Genomic DNA, 23,145 nt, shown 5'->3' with positions numbered 1-23,145 from the left:
ATAGTTGGAAAATATTACCCCATCTTCCCCACAGGCAGTGAAGGAGACAAAGCAAAGAGGTACAAAAGGTAACACTTGAATTGGTAAGCATGGAAGAAATAGTACGCCATCATTTTCTGTTACACCCATGACTCTAAAATTAAATCCACAAAATACTCAAATTTGTTGTAATTTAAATTAGAAACGCTCATCTTGCACATTTTGACCAATGTTCTTATTAAAAATCAAGAATTAAAATAAGCTTAGTGCTTTTCTGATAGTTTAGATAATAACAGTTTTCCTCCAAGATCCTGGTAGACAAAGAAAAGAAGACATGGAAGAAATGCTCTTATGAAGCCTCAGATAAGTCCCCTCCGTCACTATAAAGCATTCAACCTTGTGACTCAAATGACTCAAATTAAAACTCAAAGTAATTTGAAAGTTTTCTTCTTTTGATTAAATAACTGTTATTACATAATAATAGAATATATTAATTATACTATTTATTAATATTTAAAATGATAATTTATATTAATAATGCTTTTGAAATGTTACAATTGTAATATAATACCACATTTTTACTAAGGTTATGTCACAGCTGTCATCTCCTCCTGATGTTTAAGTCATCAAACAGTCACGAGGTTTTAAACTACAGTTCTTTTAGGAGTTAAGCTGGTTGACAAAAGCTAAAAACGGTGTACATGCATAAATAGCTTTGGGTATGCTACACTAAAACACCAACAGCAGGAAACGGCACAGTGTTCTCATGTTGCCTCGCTTGCTGTTTATAGCGTTCGGCCAAGATGTATCTAAGAAATTTGTTTACTTGACCTGGCACGACAACGCTGCCGAGGAGTTTGCTGTTGAGTAAGAAGCAGGGACTGAGGGTTTACGCTGTTTGGAGTGTGTTTTTCTTGAAAGCCTTCATGAGAAAACACTGAATCTTTAGCTCAAGCAGGAATTGCACAAAACCTTCATTCAACACAGTGTCCTATATGATTTTTGTTATTGCAAATATGCATTCTTTTCTGTAGCTGAAAAGTCATGTTAGGCGAGGCCTGAAGACCAAGCTTTGTCAGTACAAGGCTCCTCTTTATGTCAATGGAACAGAGGCCATAACTTATACTTTCAAGCTTATGAGCCTAGATGACTGCACAAAGAGCTTCCAGCGTGGATCACTGATGTGCACAACTGACTACATTCGAGCAGCTCTGTTAGCTTTCTGCTTTAAGCCCAGAGTAATGTTCTCTAAAAAAAACCCAACAACAACAAAGGAACAGTCACACATTTACTCTGAGAGGTTTTTAATTTAGAAAACCATAAAGAAGCTTTCTGTCACTTTAATGTTGGCACTTGAGTGTCAGCTTGCTGTCACACATAAAGAGGTTTATATTGTGCTTTAGTGCAAATTGCTTTGCATACTACAGTATGTGTGCAGCAGTACAGCATAGTCTCATTTGTTGATGATTTAGGTTTGTCTGTCAGTCAAGTTTTTTCCTTTATCAGGCTTTAAAAATCTCATTAATTCAGTTTATTAAAAAGAAAAGCTTTAAGTCAAAGGTCTTGCCTCACTGGAAGAGTTGGTGGAGGATCTGTAGTGGAGTTTGTTTCGTGTTTGGTGCTTTTAGCAGTTTGAAAAGTTGCTGCATGGAAAATTAGTTCAATAATTTACATAATATTTACGTAATATACAGTCATGTGAAAAAGAAATTACAGTATACCCCTGCAAAGTTGTTGTAGCATCCAGTCGAACTGAGAAGGCCAGAACTGATGGTTGTTGAATGACCTTTATTATTCCTTGCCGTGTATCAGACAACGAACCAACGTAAGAGCTAGACAAACAAATAAAACAATTACCATATTATTCATGTAACAGCATCTTAACCGCTCATTACGCTGGTCTAACCGTTTTCTATTAAACTATATAATACATATTATGCATTTCAGATTGCTCAAATTAAATCATATACATTACAAACCTTGTTCCCCTGTCGACTGTAGCTAGAACCATTCGTTTTCGTACAATTTAACTATATCCCTCTCTCCCTTTTCTCCGTTAGCATTAATTTTTCACCTTCTTCCGTCTTTCTGCACATCAAGCCGTTTACCGTTAAAACATTCACTTCCGGTCCCACAGGAAGTTACCAAAACAAAAGCACAAACGTTACATTACGTGAATGTGGGCCAGCTTTACACATCCGCCGCTACACTCCCACCAAATTATTTGCTGTCACAAACAAATAAAACACAAATAATTTCTAAACAGGTAACTTAACAATGATAATACCTTTGTATATGCAACAACAAATTCTCATCGCATTTTAACTGCTTAGTGCATCTTGTTTTTCACAACTTTCCAGCAGTAGAACCAACTTATGAACTGGGCGTTCCACTGTAGACATCTTATGCAAACGTTCACCCTTTTTACTAAGGTTTCTGTCTGCAAAGGTTACTTTGACCTTTCTCACAAGTCCATCTTCGTCTGTTATGGTGTCCACAACCCTACCAAGTCTCCATTGGGATCGTGGCAGTATTTCTTCCTTGTCCATCACTATGTCACCTACTTGCATATTCCTTTTAACAACATGCCATCTCTGCCGGACCCTGATGTTGTGCAGATATTCTCCCTTCCATCTGCTCCAAAATTGCTCCGTTAGGTATTGCACCTGACGCCATTGCTTCCGGGCGTACAGATCCTCTTTAACAAACTGTCCTGGAGGAGGCAAGGCTGTTGTGGTCTTCATAGTTAGGAGATGATTTGGAGTTATTGGTTTCAAACTGTTTGGATCATTGAGATTGTCTGTCGTCAACGGGCGGCTGTTTACTATTGCAGCTGCTTCATAGAGAAAGGTTCTGAGCGATGAATCGGTGAGTCGTCTCTTTGCGAGAGCGAGTGTGGCGTTGAGGACGTTTCTCACAGTCCGAATTTGTCGTTCCCATACTCCACCTGCGTGGCTAGCATGGGGTGTGTTAAACACGAATTCACATTGTTTCTCAGATAGAAAGATTGTCAGTTTTTCAGTGTCTATTTCATTCAGTGCTGCACACAGTTCATTTTTGGCACCTACAAAGTTAGTACCTCGATCACATTTTATTTGTCTGACAGAGCCTCTCAGAGCTATAAAGCACCTTAGTCCATTAATGAAAGCGTCCGTAGTCAGGTCTTCTAACATTTCTACGTGTACTGCTCGTAAATAGAAACAAGTGAAAAGGAGAGCGTACCTTTTGTTTTCTTTTCTTGCTTGTTTGGTTAGGAACGGGCCGAAAACATCCATACCACAGTATGTGAAAGGCGGAGAATGCTCGACTCTTTCTGTGGGGAGATCTTTCATTTTTTGTCCTTCCACAGCTCTCCTTAGTCTCCGACATGTCACACACTGACGGATGTAGTCTGATACTGTTTGACTTAGCTTGGGAATCCAATAACCGCTGGACCGTATTTCGTTCATTGTGAAGCTCTTTCCTTGATGATTTATTCTTTCGTGACAGTGAGCGATTATGAGTTTTGTAGTATGATGGTCTCTTGGAATGACAGTTGGATGTTTGAATGTGTTAGGAAGCGATGAGTGTTGTAGCCTTCCTCCCACCTTGAGCACATTGTCTTCGTCCAAGAAAGGATCCAACTTGTAAATTTTGTTGCTCTCATGTAGTGCCTTTCCTTTGCTTAATGTCTTTATCTCATCTGAAAATGTTAGTCCTTGTAGGTTTTTGATAATCACCATTTCAGCGTTATGTCTTTCAGTTACAGTGCTGAGTGACTTTGATTTGTCTCTGAGTAGGAAACGTTTGAGACGTGCTATGGCACTGACAGCGTGTGACCAGGATGAGAACCTTGTGAGACGGTCACAGAGACTTCTGTGTTCTGTAGTTTGGCTGTTGAGTGTTTGCACGTTTCTCACCTCTGGATCTCCCACCAAAAGTTCAATAGACTCTTTAGTTGGAAGGTTTAACTTCTTTTCCCATAAGAACTGAGGGCCTGTGAGCCAGTTTGATGATAGCAGTTCCGCTACTGATGTGCTCCTTGATGTTATGTCAGCGGGGTTTTCACTCGTCGGTACATAGAACCATTGCTGTGGTGTAGTATTGTTTTGTGTCTCGCCTTCAGGTCCATTATCATCAATCTCTTTGGCATCACCCCTTTGTATAATGTCATTCATGTATGTGACATAGTCTCTTTTGTATTTTTCATCACGCATTGGTTTACATTTGAGCTGATTGAGTCTGCTCTCGGCGAGTTGTCTGTTATCTGGCATTTGTAGCCTTTCTTTAAATGGCAATGGCATTTCATAATGTCCCTTTTCTGCTTGTGTTATGCCTTGTTCAAGTTTCTCAAGAAACCTAAGGTCGTCTTGAGACACCGTCTTTTCGTTTATTTCGTTTTCTTTAAAGTCCCTTTCTAGTGCACGTATTGCATCTGCGGGAGTACATGGAGGCATTTCTTTAACAGTTATTCTGTGACAGAGACTCCTTGTTGTCTCTGATGCACTGCATGGCACTGAGTTGCCAACTATGCTCCATCCTAAATCAGTTTGGATGGCATATGGCTCATTGTCTTTACCTAAGAGTACTTGTCTAGGCGCCAGAGCTTGGGGACAAGTATAACCTATCAGGAGACTCACCTCACAACTGAGGAGCGGTGGGATCTCATCTGCAATGGACGACAAATGACTCCACAGTTTTGCCGTGTCACATGTTGGTATGTGTTCTCTATTTGCAGGTATGTAGTCCTTTGTGTAAGCAGTTGGGAGCCTTAGCACTGTTGCTGAATTGTAACCTCTCACTAGAAGATCACACACCTTTCCGCTGCTTACTACTGCATTTTTACCCATCATTGTGGTAAGTCTGAGTTTTACAGGGCACACATTTGCTTGCAGTTTCTGTGTTACATCCTGATCTATAAAAACAGTGTCACTCTGCGTGTCTAGTAGCGCATAGACTAGTTTTTCCCTTTGTGGATTAGCAGCCGTTGAGACCCATACTGGGACTATCATGGAGGCGCTGACTGTGTGTTCTGCTCTAGCGACATTTAACGCTATGGCTGTTGCACTTTCAGGTGAGTTCCCTTGTGTTGCGTTGTCTATACTCACTTGAGCTTGCTTTTCTCTTTGCAGACTGATGCTGTAGTTCTCATCGTGAAGACAGGTCGGGTGTCTCTTAGAGCAGGTTTCACAAGTGAGGCGCCGTTTGCAGTCCTTAGCACTATGACCTTGCTTTAAACAACCATAACAATGTTTATTATCCTTTACATGTTTCTTTTTCATTTCCAGGGTCATTTGCAGAAAGTTTGGGCACTTTATAAGTGGATGCAACTCTTGGCACAGTGTGCATGAAGAACTGTTGTATATTTTAGTCTTTGCATCTCTTTCAGTTGTGTTAATGTTAAATACACTTGCCTTGTTTCTTTTGACTTCTTTTGTGTTTCTTTTGTCATCATTTGTTTCCGGGGAGCGAAGTGCATGTATGGAAGTGACTGGGTTACATGCTACTTCTGCTTCAAGCGAGAGAAAGGAGGCAAATTCACTAAAGCTGGGGAATTCACCACCGCCCATGAGTATCTTTGTTACATGCCTGTTCCATCTTGTGTTTATCCAGTCTGGCAATTTATGCAACAGTTTCTGATTTTCTTCAGTCATTGAGTATTTGCAGTCCTTTCACGTGAGGCATAGCAAGTGTGCATGCATTCACAAAATCAGCAAAGTTCCTTAGCCCATCAGCATCTCTCGACTGTATTTTAGGCCAACTAGATAACTTCTCTCTAAATGCCCTTTGTAGCACGAAAGGCTGGCCATACCTTTGGTTTAACTTTGCCCAAGCATCGTTATACGCTTCATCATTTCTGAAGAAAGTCCCTTCAAGGCACTTGCGAGCTGAGCCAGTTACATACCTTTTCAGATAGTACAGTTTATCTGCTGCTGACATGCCAGTTTGTTCAATAAGTGACATGAAAGTGGATTTCCATTCAATAAATTTTATTGGCTCACCACTAAACATCGTTGGTTCTGGCGTGGGGAGTCTATTTATTCTTATGCTGTCTTGTACCGCCTGTGCAAGCTGGCTGACACTAGGAGGGGTTGTTGGCGCCGGTATGGAGTATGATGGTACAGTGTGTTTGGGTGTGTGCTCTGGGTTCACCTTTTCCATCTTAACTGAATATGCATCATCAAGTTGCGACAACTCTCTGTTGTAGGCGTCCAACCTGGCGCGAGCGGCTTCCACCTCCCTTTCGGCTTTCAGGCGTTCCAACTCTGATGTTTGAACTACCATTTGTTTCTTATGCTCCTCTTCTAGAGCCTTTATCTTTTCCTTCTGTCTTTGTTCCTCTTGTACAATCTTGTACTCTGCCTCCTTTGCTGCTAGTTCTGCTGCTGCCTCTGCTCGTTTTGAAGCAAGATGTGAGGCTGAAGACAGTTGGCTACGTTTCGATGCTGCAGTTGAACCATAGATGGATTGGGCATAATCATGTTCTAATAGGCTGCGTAGACGTTTTCTTTCATATTCTCCATCAAAATCTCCATCTACACCGCTTATTCTTTCCAGGATGACTTTCACGATGTCATGAGTAACTGCTTCACATGCATCGGTTTTTCTTCGTATGTCTGATGAAGGTGCAATGTGACTTCTCATTTCAGTGTACAACTTTAGCAGTTCATCTTTTCTTTGCTCTACATCATCTGCAAGATCTGCCATTTCTTTCTCTGAAATGTCCAACTTTAATCTTTCTCTTGTTTCTCGCACTCGTATTTTCCATTGTTCATAAAGAGTTAATAGTCTTTTTTCTTTTTTACTTATCTCTTCTTTCTGATAAGTTAGCATTTTTTCGGTTGGCACCTTGGCTCTTTCTGAACGCCTTGGAATCGCAGAGTTACTTTGAGCTTTATCTTGTGGCTCATTTAATATTTGTTCTTTGTTTGCAAACTGTTCATTAATGTCTTCTTCTGAATCCTCCATTTTAACTTTATTTTCCTTATGCCTTTCGCCGTTTTGTTCTCTGACCTGCTTCTGCCATCTGCTGGACGTTGTGGGAATTGCCGTTAAACCTTGAGCCCTCGTGGTGTAGCAAAATGGCGGCGGTCAAGCTCTTACTGTAGCATCCAGTCGAACTGAGAAGGCCAGAACTGATGGTTGTTGAATGACCTTTATTATTCCTTGCCGTGTATCAGACAACGAACCAACGTAAGAGCTAGACAAACAAATAAAACAATTACCATATTATTCATGTAACAGCATCTTAACCGCTCATTACGCTGGTCTAACCGTTTTCTATTAAACTATATAATTCATATTATGCATTTCAGATTGCTCAAATTAAATCATATACATTACAAACCTTGTTCCCCTGTCGACTGTAGCTAGAACCATTCGTTTTCGTACAATTTAACTATATCCCTCTCTCCCTTTTCTCCGTTAGCATTAATTTTTCACCTTCTTCCGTCTTTCTGCACATCAAGCCGTTTACCGTTAAAACATTCACTTCCGGTCCCGCAGGAAGTTACCAAAACAAAAGCACAAACGTTACATTACGTGAATGTGGGCCAGCTTTACACATCCGCCGCTACAGTTGTGGTTCAGAGTTTGCAGTCTCAGTCGTTTTCTAATTTTTCCTTAGAACTAAGAATTGTTTGTGGAAACCCCTGGAATTTCACAGAAACTGCACATGTCCTTTGCAGCTTGGCATGGTGAAGTTTGAATGTAGCCAATTTGAGTGCATCAGTCATGTCTCATTATTATCTCTGGCAGACGTCCAGTCCAGCATTCCCAAAATTTGCTGTTTTTCCACACTTAGCGGGTGCTTTAAGAGCGTAACACCCTCCAAATTTCAACTACATATCTGTAATTTCTTTCAGTTCATGTTTTTTCATGTTAGGATATAATGAACACATGACACATCCCACTGTGTCGCTATTCTTTGGAACAAAGACTAAGCCAAATAAGCTCACCCCATGATTCAGTAGCTTATAGAACCACCTTTGGTGAAATAATCATTTTCAGTCTCTCACATCGTTGTGGAGGAATTTTGCCAAAATGTTTTCCTTACAATATTGCTTTAGTTCATTGATGTTGCTCTTAACGTCTCTCAGCTGTCAGACAGATGGCTTCACATCTGAATAATCTGGTATCCAGTGGTTGCAAAACAAGCCCAAATCATCACCGCTCCACCACCGTGCTTGACACTTGGTGTGAGATGTTTGTTCTGATATGTTGTGTTTGGTTTGCTCCAAATGGGATACTGTGTATTATGACTAAACCTTTTCACTTTGGTCTCATCCATCCAAAGGTCATTGTTCCAGACATTTTGTGGTTTGTTCAGATACAATTTTGCAAATCTTTGAGAGAAGAAGCTTTCTCCAGGCATCCCTTCCAAACAAGCCATACTTGCTTGGTCTTCTTATAATTGTAATGTGATGAACTTAAACACTTAACATGCTAACTGCAGCCTTTAGAGCCTGAAATGTAGCTCTTGGGTTGTTTGCAATTTCTCTGAGCATTGCACGGTTTGATCTTGGGGTGAACTGACTGGGACAACAATACATTCGCTGCTGGTACGATTGTGGATTCACACCTGAATGTTTCCAGAGTAGCTGCTTTTATAAAGGTGATCATCAGTTAATCGTTTGCATTTCATTAGCAGCACCCAGCAGCCACTTACCATCCTTCTATGGAAGCAGTGAGGATGCACTTAGTTTTTCCTCACACTGCTTCTGCATTTAGGCTTAATCTTTGTCAAATGCATAATGATATAATATCGTGTTGTTCATCTCAGGTTATATTTACCTAAATTTAAGATCTGATTAGGACCTGATTATTTGTATTGTCTCCTTAAATGTACTTTCCTTTTTACATGGCTGTATGAGACATGTGATATATTGTCTTATCATATATTAGTTGCCTTTAATACTGCTCTAAAGCCACCTTAATGTGCTCTCAGATTAGTTTTTTTAACTATCTGCCGGGACCAATCTGACCTTTGTAGTTTTTACTATTTGCCACAAAGGACTACAAAGCGTCTTAAACTTATAAGGATTAATGAAGTAATGCAATCTAGTATATGCAGTATATGCAAATGCAAGAAATGAAGAACTGAAGCTAAGCAGGGGAAGAGGAGATAAAACATAATTGGTAAAGTGCCTGAGCTTGATCAGGGACTTCCACTGCAACTGTACTGCTGGGTTCATATTGTTCTCCTGAGTGTTAAAAAGCACCAATCATTTTAAAGGGCTTTACTTTGTGCACGTTTTTTCCAACTAATCACAACTTTGTTTTTACCCAGAGAAAGTCATGACGAGCTTACTTACTGCTTCCTAGCAGAGAAATGTCAAGATGACGATATACAGAGAAAATGGCATAGTTTCTGAATGTCACCCTCTCTTTCCCCTGTGATTTTCACCTTTTCTCCAGGGTTTCGATGTGTCTTCAGTTTTCCTTTGTCACAGGGTGCTAAACCATGCTTCTTCATCCCCCTAAATTGCGCTCTTTCTGATAACGTAAAAAAATGTCTTAGTTGCACTCAAGTAGAAAGGAGAAGGATTCTGGAGGAGCAGAATCCTGAACAAAAACTGTAGAGGCTTTGTTTATTTTCACAGAGCTTACTTTTCTGTGTCATATATATGCATCAACAGATAATATAGCTGATTAAAGTACACTGTCACACCTTATTCAGATTAATCTCACACAGTGCAGTGTTTCTACCCTTGTGGAAGTTGATCCACTCCACAACAGTCTCCCCACCCATCTAAGCCCAGCTCTGCCTTCAGCATCCGCCTCCTTCTATTATTATTAAATTTCCCAAAGGCAGTATTGTTGATTTGACTGTAGCGTACTGCTTTCGGGTGAACTGCTCCATGAAAGTAAACAACCTCCTGTGACAGCATGCTGGTTTAATATTAAGAATTAGGTTCAATAAAGTTATTAGTCTCTCTGAAAAAAAATTTAAACCCTAATTTCAAAGAATGCATTTAATGATCCAAACTCAAAGCTAACTTGAAGATGTTGCACACTTATAGTCTGTAATTTGATACACATTCCTCAACATATGTATTTGCAAAGCACTTTACAGTGGTAATACACACAGACGCACGCTGGACCAGAGGCACGTTGGACAAATTACTAACCCTTAAAAACTGACCGAATTAGTGGTCACTTTTTTATTGGATCTAGAGGTTATATTCTAATTTAATTTGGTACTGTGTTTTACACATAAGTTGTGATTTCAGTCTCTCTCATTTGGTGTTTAGACTTCAAAACTACTTAGTTAAGATGCATTCTTCTAAAATGACATGCATTAGATTTCAAATTGTGATAAATGGCACCACTGTACACGAAGGGAAAGAAAGCGATCCTATTCTTAACTACTCTGTGAAATGGAGGCGAACTAGTGAGCCATACTGTCGATTCCTCTGACGGGGTTCATATTCATACATTTTATTTACACATGTTCAATAAGTATGTGGATGTTGACGCAGCCTTAGAATATGCAATAATAATGTGAGCGAAAATCATAAATGTGGCAAACAGGGAAGTCTTAGAATAACTTGTGAACTGACAATAATAACTTTTTACCTTGAAAATGACTGAAAAAGAGACAAAAACCTTCAGGAAGCCTGGAGAACTGTTGCTGAAGACCACTTCTGTCACAGTCCTGAGTCTGTGGACTGTGTTTTTCTGTTATTCTCTATTAGTTCTCCTTGAATTCATGATGTGTTTTTGCTAGCCTCTTGGTTTTGATTTCTGTCTCTAGTATTCCGAGCTCCTTAGTTCCTTAGCATTTCTTGTGTTCTAGTTCTTAGGTTGTGGTTCTGTGCTACTTCTGTTTAGTGTACAGTCATTTTTGCCAGTGTGTTCATTTGTTCTCTGTCAGCTGTATCCCCTAGTCAAGTCCTCGTCTGTTATGTTTCCTGTTTTACTTTGAAAGTCTGTGTATTATTATTCAATGTGTTGATTTTTGCTTCACCTTTGTCTTGTCATGGGGCGATCGTGGCTCAAGAGTTGGGAGTTCGCCTTGTAATCGGAAGGTTGCCGGTTCGAGCCCCGGCTTGGACAGTCTCGGTCGTTGTGTCCTTGGGCAAGACACTTCACCCGTTGCCTACTGGTGGTGGTCAGAGGGCCCGGTGGCGCCAGTGTCCGGCAGCCTCGCCTCTGTCAGTGCGCCCCAGGGTGGCTGTGGCTACATTGTAGCTTGCCATCACCAGTGTGTGAATGTGTGTGTGAATGGGTGGATGACAGGTTGTGTAAAGCGCTTTGGGGTCCTTAGGGACTAGAAAAGCGCTATACAAATACAGGCCATATGTCAGATTACTCTCAGCTGTGCTCTCCTCCTGTTTCACATTCCCTAATCACCTCAGTTTGTATTCAAGCCCTGTGTTTTTTCCCTGCCAGTTGTTGCGTCCTCCACGTTAGTTGTGTGTGTGAGTCTCTTGTCTTGTATCGTCAGCTCATATCAAGTCACCAAGTATTCTTGGTTTACTTAACCTTCCTAGTTGGAGTTTTATTTTTGTGTGGCCAAGTTTCTTATGCCAGCAAATAAGGCTGCCACTTTTGAGTTAACTATTCTGTCTCGGAGTCCTGCACTTGGGTCCAGCCATTGCCAGCCACACAGCTCACCGTGACAGTTTCTGACTCCTTGGAAAAATATAAAGAAACGAGGAGTGAAAACTTTTGCACAGCACTTCTTCTTCTTGTGGCTGCTCCCTTTAGGGGTTGTTACAGCAGATCATCTTCTTCCATCTCCTGCTATCCCTAGCATCCTCCTCCGTCACATTGACTCTATGCACGTCCTCCTTCATTACATCCATGAATCTTCTCTGAGGTCTTCCTCTTTTCCTCCTGTCTGGACGCTCTAGCTTCAAGTTTCCATCATTTTTCCTCAATCTGCACATGTCCAAACCATCTCGAACTTGCCTCTCTAACCTTATCTGTGTCGATCCTCGACGCCCCCAATGAAAACCTCCTCATTCTCTTCATAGCTGCCCTCATTCTCTTCTTACTAATCCTCTGAACTTCCCGATTCACTAACCGTCCTCCACACCATCCCTTCTCCTATCTCGCATTGTATTGATTCATAAGTGTTAGTTAATTTCCATCTCTATCCTTAATCATCCTAACCTACTGTACATCCTTTCCAGTTTAATCTCTCTGCCTAACCAATCAGTACAACTCCTGCTCTCTTTCCTTAGTGTTCAGTCTCACATACATGCATACCTTTTCCTTTGAATACTACTACACTTCCTCATTTTACCACCAGGTCTCCTTGCCTTCTTTCCTCTGCCTTGAGACTACACCCAACACCTTCCTGGCAGTTTCCCTCACCACTTCAGCTCTACGTTCCCAGCCATCTGGTATCGCTTCACTACCACCTAGAGCCTGCCTCAACCCCTCCCTGAACTCTGCACAGAATTCTTTCATCAAAATCCACCATTTAACCCCTGCTTCTCACTTTACTTGCTTCGTCTTCTTAGTTTCTAAAGTCATTCTGCATACCGTCATCCAATGCTGCCTAGCTACTTTCTCCCCTGACGCCACTTTTCAGTCTTCTATCTACACTCAACAAAAATATAAACGCAACACCTTTGTTACTGCTCCCATTCCCCATGGGATGGACGTAGAGACCTAAAATTCATTCCAGATACACAATATAACCATCCCTCCCAAACAGTGGTCACAAATCAGTCCAAATGTGTGGTAGTGGGCACATCTGCTATATTGAGATAATCCATCCCACCTCACAGGTGTGCCACATCAGGATGCTGATCTGACATCATGAGTAGTGCACAGGTGTACCTCAGACTGCCCACAACAAAAGGCCACCCTGGAATGTGCAGTTTTTTGCGGTATTGGGGGTCTGGGGACCCAGAACCGGTCAGTATCTGGTGTGACCACCATTTGCCTCATGCAGTGCAACACATCGTCGCATGGAGTCTATCAGATTGTCAATTGTGGCCTGTGGAATGTTGGTCCACTCCACTTCAATGGCTGTGCGAGGTTGTTGGATATTCGTGGGAACTGGTACACGCTGTCGTATACGTCGGTCAAGCACATCCCGAACATGCTCAATGGGTGACATGTCCGGTGAGTATGCTGGCCATGCAAGAACTGGGACATTCTCAGCTGCCATCTGCCCTGAACAATGTGAACCATGATTCATCCGTGAAGCGCACACCTCTCCAACGTGCCAGACGCCATCGAATGTGAGCATTTGCCCACACAAGTCTGTTACGGCGACGAGCTGGAGTCAGGTCAAGACCCCGATGAGGACGACGGGCATGCAGTTGAGTGTCCCTGAGACGGTTTCTGACAGTTTGTGCAGAAATTGTTTGGTTGTGCAAACCAATTGTTCCAGCAGCTGTCTGGGTGGCTGGTCTCAGACGATCTTGGAGGTGAACCTGCTGGATGTGGAGGTCCTGGGCTGGTGTGGTTACACGAGGTCTGCGGTTGTGAGGCCGGTTGGATGTGCTGCCATATTCTCTGAAACGCCTGTGGAGACGGCTTATGGTTGAGAAATGAAGATTCAATGCACGGGCGACAGATCTGGTTGACATTCCTGCTGTCAGCATGCCAATTGCACACTCCCTCATTGCTTGTGGCATCTGTGGCATTTTGCTGTGAGACAAAACTGCACATTCCAGGGTGGCCTTTTGTTGTGGGCAGTCTGAGGTACACCTGTGCACTACTCATGATGTCAGATCAGCATCCTGATGTGGCACACCTGTGAGGTGGGATGGATTATCTCAATATAGCAGATGTGCCCACTACCACACATTTGGACTGATTTGTGACCACTGTTTGGGAGGGATGGTTATATTGTGTATCTGGAATGAATTTTAGGTCTCTACGTCCATCCCATGGGGAATGGGAGCAGTAACAAAGGTGTTGCGTTTATATTTTTGTTGAGTGTATTTCAGATTGCACCCTCTGCATAAGATGTAATCTACCCGTGTGCACCTTCCCCCTATTCTTATACATCACCCCATTTTTCCACCCTCTTCTTCAAGTACATGTTCACCACAGCCATTTCCATCCTCTTCACAAAATCCACTACCATCTGTCGTTACAGGTTTCTCTCCTCAACACCATACCTGCCTAACACCTCACCTCCTCGTTACCTCTGTTCCCTTCACCCATATGTCGCTGCAGCCTGCTCCAATCACTACTCTCTTCCCCCGGAAACACTCTCCACCTCTTCATCCAACTTACCATACAATTCTGCTTTTACTTCTACCTGGCATCCAATTTGTGGGCATACAACATGACTACATTTCAGCTTCAAACTTCATGATTCTCATTCTCATGATTCTGCCTGACGCTCTTCACCTCCACAAAACTATTCAGATACTCTTCCTTCAAGATTACTCCTGCTCCATTTCTCTTCCCATCTAAACCATGGTGGAACAGCTTGAATCCACCTCCGATGCTCCTGGCTTTGCTTCCCCTTTTGCACCATATTTTCAAGACACCCTGAGTTAAGATTTTGTGATTAGATATAAGATTGCAATCCTGGTTAGGTGGGAGTTTTTCCTCAGTGAAGAATGTTTTTTGTTTTTCAACTTATGAAACAAAGTTCAAACCTAAGTGCATCCGTGTGTGTGTGAGGAATGAAAAAAAAAGTGCTCATAATCAGAGATGGGCAGTAACGCGTTACTGTAATCTGATTACTTTTTTCAAGTAATGAGTAAAGTAAGGGATTACTATTGCAAAAATGGTAATTAGATTACCGTTACTTTCCCGTAGGAACGCTGCGTTATTGCGTTACTAAAACCGTGATATTTTTTGCGAGAATGTGTCATGACATTGACGTAAGCGAGTGCGACGTTCGTGACAACAGCTGTGTGCAGATCAACAATGGATCATATATCGAGTGCGGGAGAGAGTATGAGCGTGCAGCGTTTAAAGCGTGGAAGTACTGACCTTACTTTGAGTTTGATTCCATAAAAAGTGACAAAAACATTAGCGTCCATCGTGCGTGGGAAGAAAACTTCTTTTTACAGCGAAAAAAACCCCTAAACTTCCGAGCAAGCACCGAGTGCGCTACGACGTAATGGGAAACTCACAGAGAATTTCCCATTGTTCAACTGACGGCTGTGGCACACCTGCACCAGGGTAAACCTCCGCCTACCCCACTACTGCTTTACAGGTGAAAATAGAGCAACAGGACCGCTAGTCTTTGATTTTATTTATTTTCTGCTGTGTTTTACTTGCATCTATTTGAAAGAGTGAGTGTAAACACAAAAAAATATTTTATTTTATGTGCTGGAATGTGCAGAAAATAGGTTTAAATGTTAAATAAATTTCTTCCAGTCAGAGAATGTTGCATATAATTAAATTTAAAGTTAAAAGATTAAAACTAATAAAACAAGATTTAAAAAGAGACTTTTCCATTTGATTAGATTTTATATGATATATATCAGTAACTAATTATATGTAATTAGTTACTGATTACATATAATTAGTCAGTAACTAATTATATGTAATTAGTTACTGATTACATATAATTAGTCAGTAACTAATTATATGTAATTAGTTACTGATTACTTTTTTCAAGTAATTTGACCAACACTGCTCGTAATACATAATCAGATTCCACCATGGAGTGTGTTTTGCATATTTAGGTCTGGTAATTTTTTATGGATCATCTCCCTGCAGTGCAAATAGAAGTGGGCTCTATCCCGGGGAAGCTTGCTGTAAAATCCCTCGTGCCACAACCTCCTGGTGTTGCATTAAGATTTACTTTCCAGTAAAACAATGAGTCTTAACATGCATCAGAGCTATTTAAAGTCCAAGGGAGAGCAACAAGTGTTGCTCGCATGGCTCTCCATCAGCAGTCACAAGACCTCAACCCCAGTGAATATTTGGCATCATTTGAGGAAGAAAATTTTCAAACAACATCACAAGACATGCTCTGGGATGCTCTAAAAGCGAGCTGGAATTTTGTGTTTTGTGTGGTAGAAGGAAAGAAATAGTTACGTGAGGTGTGAGTTCTGATAAAAGCAAACAGTGAACAAAACCAGACTTTTAAGAGGGTTTCAAACACTGAGAGCAGTATCGCTGTGGCAGAGGCGGAGTGGAAAATCTGATTAGTGACCAATTGCATGTAATCTGGGGTTTTAGGCTGTATCCACACTGATAAACCTGAAAATACATTTTTCTCTCCTGCTGGGCTTTGTATCCGTGCCAGAACTGCTCTTTGCAGTTTCGAAATCGAGCTTTTTGGGACTGCTGACTATATTAGGTGAATCTGATAGCGCACGTTTCTTACATAACTTAGGAACGAGCCTCATGGTCTTTTATAGATGCTCCAACCATGCTCTGATCATAATTATTCATCCCAGGGGTGGCTTCAGTCTACTGCTTAATTATGTTGTCTATGTGCTCATCTTCAAGCCACCGTAACATCTTAATGTGTTCTGAATTTTGTTTTGATTGATTTGACTGCACATGTCACATCCACATTTTAAACTTTATTCTCTTAATCATCTGATTTATTTCATGCAGGCAGGCAGAGAAGAGCTCTCTCTGCGGATGGCTCTCTAAAGCACCGCATTCAAAGCGGCTTCCCTCTTATTAGTTCTGGTGCTCATCAAATTTTTACACTGTGGTGCTCGAGGGTTTAAAGTTAATACTCTTAAAGTCACTGAGTGCCATCGTGTTTAATTTGTACGTGAGCGGTCACAGTTGTTGGAGATCAGCTCCAAATCACCCAACAATCTGCTTCCCATTCACTCGCCAGCTAATAAACCCGCGAGGCAGGTTTAAGACTGCTGCAGTGCACGCTCGTGTCACATCCACATCCAGCGCTCTCCTTCGATCACCGCGGTGCATGTAAACGTTCGCTCCACCACGAGTTCTGCCACACTGCTCACCTGAAAATTATGCTGACGTGCGCTGCTGTCGCTGGCGTTCGTACAGCATTCATATGCCTTCCTGCACCACGAATCCAGTCGCATTTTAATACTTTCAAATGTCTTACATCAACACTGTGCACACACGTTCCCATAATCATCTTTTTCATTTGAGTCGACGTCCTGAAACCTAAGCCTTCTGATTGTGACAAGTTCTGACTGTGCTTCCTGCGTGACTGAATATGTTTATGGTTGTCTACAAATTCCGCATTAAGAACAAAACCAGTTTTGTGTTAGAATTTGTGCTCCGGTTTAAAAAAAATAAGCCAAAAGTAAACAGTGCGGCTCATTTATGTGTTCAAACAGTTTGAGCAATGACAGAAAGTTAAATTAAAGCAGATTGTGGCTCCACAGATGATCCCTGTTAATGCTTTTGGTCTTCAACATTATTACTGAATGAATTCAGGCTGAGTTTGAGTTTGAGCAGAGCTCTGAACACAAACAGTATTTTTTTTTTACTGTTAGAGAGATAGATTTTCAGGTAGCATCAGCATTACTGTGAGAGAGCTGTGCTACTGCAACATTTTAATATTCAGTGAAGTTTTTACAGTCAGTGCCGGCCCGTCAGGTTTAACTCCAGCAACTCCTGAGGAGCATCAGCTCACGTTTTCTGCATTCTCTGTAATGTTTCAGCAGCAGAGTGGAAAATATGTCAGATGTGCAGCTTTTCTGATATCATCATAATGCTGGTTTCTTCTGTAATGCAGGCAAATAAAAATGAAAGAAAGATTTTGGCTTCCGTTCTCCCATCAGAGACCGGAGTGTATGGAATCCATAATTGAATTCATGTTGTCTCCGATGGGAAAATATTAAGTGAAGCTGGGCTGGAAGGGCTCTGCTTCACTGAGATAGGAGGGAGAAGTCAGTGCAGATGAGAGGTGAGGAGGAAAATGTGATTTATATGTTAGCCTGAATCATAAAAAGGACTCCTGTCAAACCTTTGATTGAATCACAGCTGGAACGCATTCAGGTTTAAGCGCTGAACAGGTGCTGCTTGTAGCAAGGATTGCGGAGAGGAAGGCAGGATGACCCGTCTACCTCGACCGGCTTCAGTAACGAAATGTGAACACAAGAGTGAGATCTCCCTTTGAAAAGAGCTGAAAATCACATTTTAAAAGGGCGAGCGGGACAAACCCCTACGAATAAGAAAAGTAAAGGTGGACTGAAAGTTATTTTCATTTCAAATTAAAGTCTACTTCAGAAAAATAATCATATAAATACAAACACAGTTGATGGACCTGTTCTCTAAAACTGCTACTTGTTCATTTCGTACTTGGTTAATCATTGCTTGATTGCGAGTTTGCTTACTAACTAATTTCTTTCAGGACTCTAAGAAAATACCTGACATTTTTTTAATCACTTTTTTCCTGAGCTTTGGATGAAAAGGTGGACAACACTTCATTCAATGGAGGATATAGTGATTTGATCCCCTGCTGGATTTGTAAGTTTGCTCACTTACAAAGAAATGAACAGTCTGTGGTTTTTATATTAGTTTAATATTAATGAAGAGAGAACAAATATCAACCCATAATCCAGAAAAACAAATGACATAAAAGTTATACATTGATTTGCATGTTACTGAGTGGACTAAGCATTTGATCCCCAAGCAAAGCAAAACTTAGTACTTGGTGCAGAAAACCTTGTTGGCAAGCACAGCAGTAAGATGTTTCTTGTGGTTGATCACCAGGTTTGCACACATCTCAGGGGCCACTTTTCTTTATAGAAACTCTCTAAATCCTTTAGATTTCATCCTCCACAGATTTTCTACATGATTCAGTTTGGAGACTGCCCACTCCATGACCTTAATGTGCTTTAGCCACTCCTTTGTTGCCTCGATGATATGTTTTGGGTCAGTATTATGCTGGAAGGCCCAGCCATGACCCATCTTCAGTGTTCTGACTGAGGGAGGATGAAGTCTTCCTGGACCCTCAGCAGAAAAAAGGGCACAAAGTAAAATGTTTCAATCTCTGTGCGTACCGTTTCTGAGCGCACAGAGTCGGCACCTTCTCACCAAGCTGATGATCCACTGACAGCGCTTTGGACTTACTCATGGGTTTTTTTAGCAGATCGAATGCTTATTTCACGGCATGCAAATTAGTTTTTCAATTTTATGTAATTTTGGGGGTTTTTTCCCCCATTTTTGGTTGATTTTCTGCCCCTATTCATTAAAACGAAACTACCATAAAAATTAGAGACTATTCATTTCTTTGTAAGTGGGCAAACGTATGAATTCAGCAGGGGATCAAAAAATTATTTCCCCTGTTGGATCAGCGCAGCTGGAGTGAGCAGACAGTTAGACAGACCAGAAACAGCCAGCCAGGCCCTGTCTGAAGATTTTAAAAGTTCGCCTACTAGTACTTACAATGCTCACTAATTAATTCTGTTAAAATCCCTATAAGCAGTTTCCAGCTGTCATATTAAACTAAACTAGCAGTCTTATCCTGTCTAAAGATTAAGAATTTTACTTTCTCCTTTAATAGGAAAAAAAAAATCTGTGAAACTCCTGTTTTAGCTATCAGGAAGATTTTGTTCAACTGTGTTCCCAACTTTCAAATCAAAGATCCAAAGAAAAGAGGAGTGGGGGTGGTGGTTGTTGATGAAATCCTCTGCAACTTCACTTCACTTAACTAAAGCAAAGACAGAGGTCGATATATAATTCAGGGTCATTTCAGTGCACTGGTGTGACTTTGAAGCTGTTTTCGCTGCTGACGCTCTGACTCTTGCTTCGAAGAAGGCATGCAGGCATGTCCCAAAACACTAGACTAACCTGGGTCAAGCACACTTCCCCAGTACCTCCTTTTTTAAACTGGCACTTTCAACTGTTCCTTTGGCATTACTGGCATGTTGCTGGAGTGCTAAATAACACAAGAGCTACTGTACGAGCTTCACCGTAAATAGCAGAGGCAAGTGTTTTCGCTTGATGCGTCTGAAGATAATCAAAGATAAATCTGAAATATTACCACTGCACCAACTACTGATTAAAAGTTTGACTCTCCATGGATACTCTTTATGGTTGCTAAAGTGAGAATCGAGAGCACCGATGTATTAAATGAAATGCTGCTTGAATTACTGGGAAATGATTTGGAAGGATGCAGTTATACTGTACAATATGCTGCAGGTCTGAACATTTACAAGAAATTCACAAAGAACTCACAGAGTTCATATATATGATTGACATGTAAGCCATACCAAAAGCTAGAGAAGCCACAGAAGCTTTAAAGAGGCTTTTAAAGCTTTCATTGGCTGAGTAATTCAGCATAAAGCAATGAAAGAAAATAAAGAAAAAACACTTTACAATACAGACAGTGAGGAGACCACAGCAAAGCAAGGTCAGGGCTGGATTAACCCAATGTTGAGGTCCCTGGGCAAAAATCAGTTTTATTTATTTTTATTTAGATTATTTGATTTCACTTAAACTTGTTTGTTCTGGATGTAAGCTCAATGGCAACAGAAACAATAAAGGGAAATGCCACCAGTTTCACACATTAAACGCAGGTAGTGAGCCCTAGTCTGGTTCAACCTGTGAAATTGAGACTCCCAGCAGAAACAACAGCAGCGCTTCTTCCAGCAAATTTCCCAAAACAATATTTTTACAACAAGCTAGTGGTTTATAACTAGTGTCACTATTATAGAGTCAAGTACCAAAGAGGAAGAGAGGATCGGGGAGGATGAGCAAACTAACAAGATGTGAGAGACGGCAGACGGTCTCCCATTTCCTGTGTCAACAAAGTGTCTTTTATGCACCATTCTGGTCATTTCTGGTAGAAGGATTTTACTGTAACCATGGTTATGAAGATTTGTTTACCTTAATAAAGCAGCAAATTTTAATCCAAATCATAGTCTGTCCCTAAGACAAATCAAGCTGCTTAAAGCCAATTTCTTTTAGCTTTCACTTGAAATAAAACCCTTTATTGTTATGAACAATCGTTGAGTTCAGAGGTTGTAAAATGAGGGAAGTGTTGCTTACATTGAAAGTTACACAAGGTTTGTCCCATCAAGTCTGAGAAAACGGTTCTCCTTCAGCATTGGGGGAGAGTTGCTATCCCAAGGGAAGGAGTTTGACCATCCCCGAGTGATGCTAACACCGAGTTTGAGATGGATGGGTGGATTGATTAATTCCACTGTGGTGAAAACAGACCCGAGCTAGATGACAAAGCTTTCCATTTACCAGTCCATCAGTTTTCCAACCTTCTACAACAGTCACAAGCACTGAGTAGTTCATTTTCCATTCGGTTCACGTTTATTTACATAGCACTGAATGACAACAACAGTCCCCTCGAGGTTCTTCATACTGTACAGTAAAGACATTACAGTATTCTGGAGAAAACCTCGAGATAACACTTTGAACTAATGGGAAGGAAAAACTCCCTTTTAACAGGAAGAAACCTCCGGCACAACCAGGCTCAGGGAGGAGCAGCCATCTGCTACAACCAGTTGGGAGTGAAGGGAAAGAGAAAAAAAAGGAAAGAAAGAGAAGACAAAAGAAAGAGAGGAGCAGGAAACCAGACTAACACGGAGTAATGAAGAGAAAAGAGAAAAATGTAACGACATCCTGCAGGGGTTCATAAACGCCTAGGGAGTGAAAAGAGGTGAGTGGAGATGTGCTAAGTGCATCGCATGAGGTCCTCCAGCAGTCTGAGCATATAACAGCATTACTAAGAAAGGATTTAGGGTCACCTGATCCAACCCAAACTATAAGTCTTATCAAAAAGGAAAGTTTTAAGTCTATTATTAAAAGCAGAGAGGGAGTCTATCTCCCAAATTCATACTGGGAGCTGGTTCCACAGATACAGGCTCTGCTTCCCGCTCTACTTTTATAAACTTTGGGAACCACAACAAAGCCTCAGTAAGTCTGAAAGCAAAATACTCTGTTGGGATAATATTATACTATAAGATCTTTAAGCTATGATGGGGCCTGATCAGTCAAGACTTTGCATGCAAACACAAGGATTTTAAAATCAATTCTAGGTTTAACAGGGAGCCAATGAAGAGAAAGAGGTCCCCGTTGGTGCTCTCACCGCAGCGTTTTGGATCAACTGGAGAATTTTTAGAAGAACCTGATAATAATGCATTGCATATCCTCCATTGGGTGGCTGTGCTGAGCTTTCGTGATAAAGTGACAAATCTGGACATGTAGAGGTAAATCTGCATGTCCAAACTCTATTGAAATAAGCTACATGTGGTAGTTCAGACATCTTTGATCTCTTCCAGGGCACATTCCCTTTGAAGGTAACTACGGTGGCCCTGACAGGTCAAATGCACAGTAATTTAAGAAAACACCAGCATGTAGAAAAATGCTGCAAAAACACACGAAACACAGCAGAAGTAAAAATATAACACAATGGAAATGGAAAAAAAATGTCACAAAACACAATAGAAGTGTTTTTGGGGAGTCATTAGTGCAGATATGACAGAAGCCAAAATATAAGAAGGACTCCACTGACACACGCTTTAAAAGAAGAAGAGGAGGATGCATCGGTATCGGTGACACAGATGCCTGTTTACTGTTCACTCCACGACTGTTCCTTCACGTTATCGTCTCCCCCAAAAACACTTGTGTCGTGTTTAGTGAGATTTTAAGCTGCTGCCGCCATGAAAAAAAATGGACAGAAACTGGGATATTCCCGTTTTTCTCTTGTGAGTTTGTATTGAAATGCAACAAGGAATCACTTGAGGGCCGTTGACAAAGATAATGTGAGCTTACTCATTGACAAAGGCTCCCTTTCACAATACAGGGCCTCGATATGAAGTCAGACTCTGAGAGCCACTTCAACACTTCGAGCTCGGTTTGTATTTTGAGTTTCCAAACGAATTTACATGTCGTTAAATTACCACAAACTAATTTTCCAACTTGTATGCATCCAGGGCCCAGTCGCCTAATTAAGCACAGCTGGTAATCCACAGCGCAGAGAGAAACACACTGAAACACACTGTGATTATTTACTGAGGAGCAAGTGTGCGAGGACTCAGGAATGACCTGTAATTAATGAATGTGCGTTCCTCTTTAAAAACTCACTAGGCTCCTTCACCTCAGTTGGCACACAATGAATAAACAACACTCAAAATTAAAAGAATTCATCTTAAAAACTTATGAAAGAAACCAGTGATGATCATCTACTGTGCAGTCATAGCTGTTTCCAAACTATACAGTGACAGTTTATTCCTCTGTGTTTATGCTGCGTCACAGATCTAACAGGAAGCGCTATACTTATAAAACGTTCCCACTTTTCATTGTGCATTTTAACGTTACACTGAAGGGAAATGAGTATGCGGTCTC

General features: G+C 41.2%; 1 long non-coding RNA gene across 1 annotated transcript; it reads right to left on the bottom strand.

The window, feature by feature from the left end:
- Window positions 1–510: 510 nt before the first annotated feature.
- Window positions 511–7,548, bottom strand: LOC113034705 (uncharacterized). The gene is made up of 3 exons (XR_003274212.1): window positions 7,307–7,548; window positions 6,973–7,159; window positions 511–1,811 (listed from the first exon to the last, which is right to left on the bottom strand). It is a non-coding gene; the product is annotated as an uncharacterized LOC113034705 (long non-coding RNA).
- Between the last annotated feature and the right edge of the window lie 15,597 nt (window positions 7,549–23,145).

This window comes from Astatotilapia calliptera, chromosome 2, assembly GCF_900246225.1.
Source record: "Astatotilapia calliptera chromosome 2, fAstCal1.2, whole genome shotgun sequence".
Taxonomy (NCBI): domain Eukaryota; kingdom Metazoa; phylum Chordata; class Actinopteri; order Cichliformes; family Cichlidae; genus Astatotilapia; species Astatotilapia calliptera.
The sequence above is the reverse complement of the archived record's forward strand: the minus strand, read 5'-3'. Positions and strand labels throughout refer to the sequence as shown.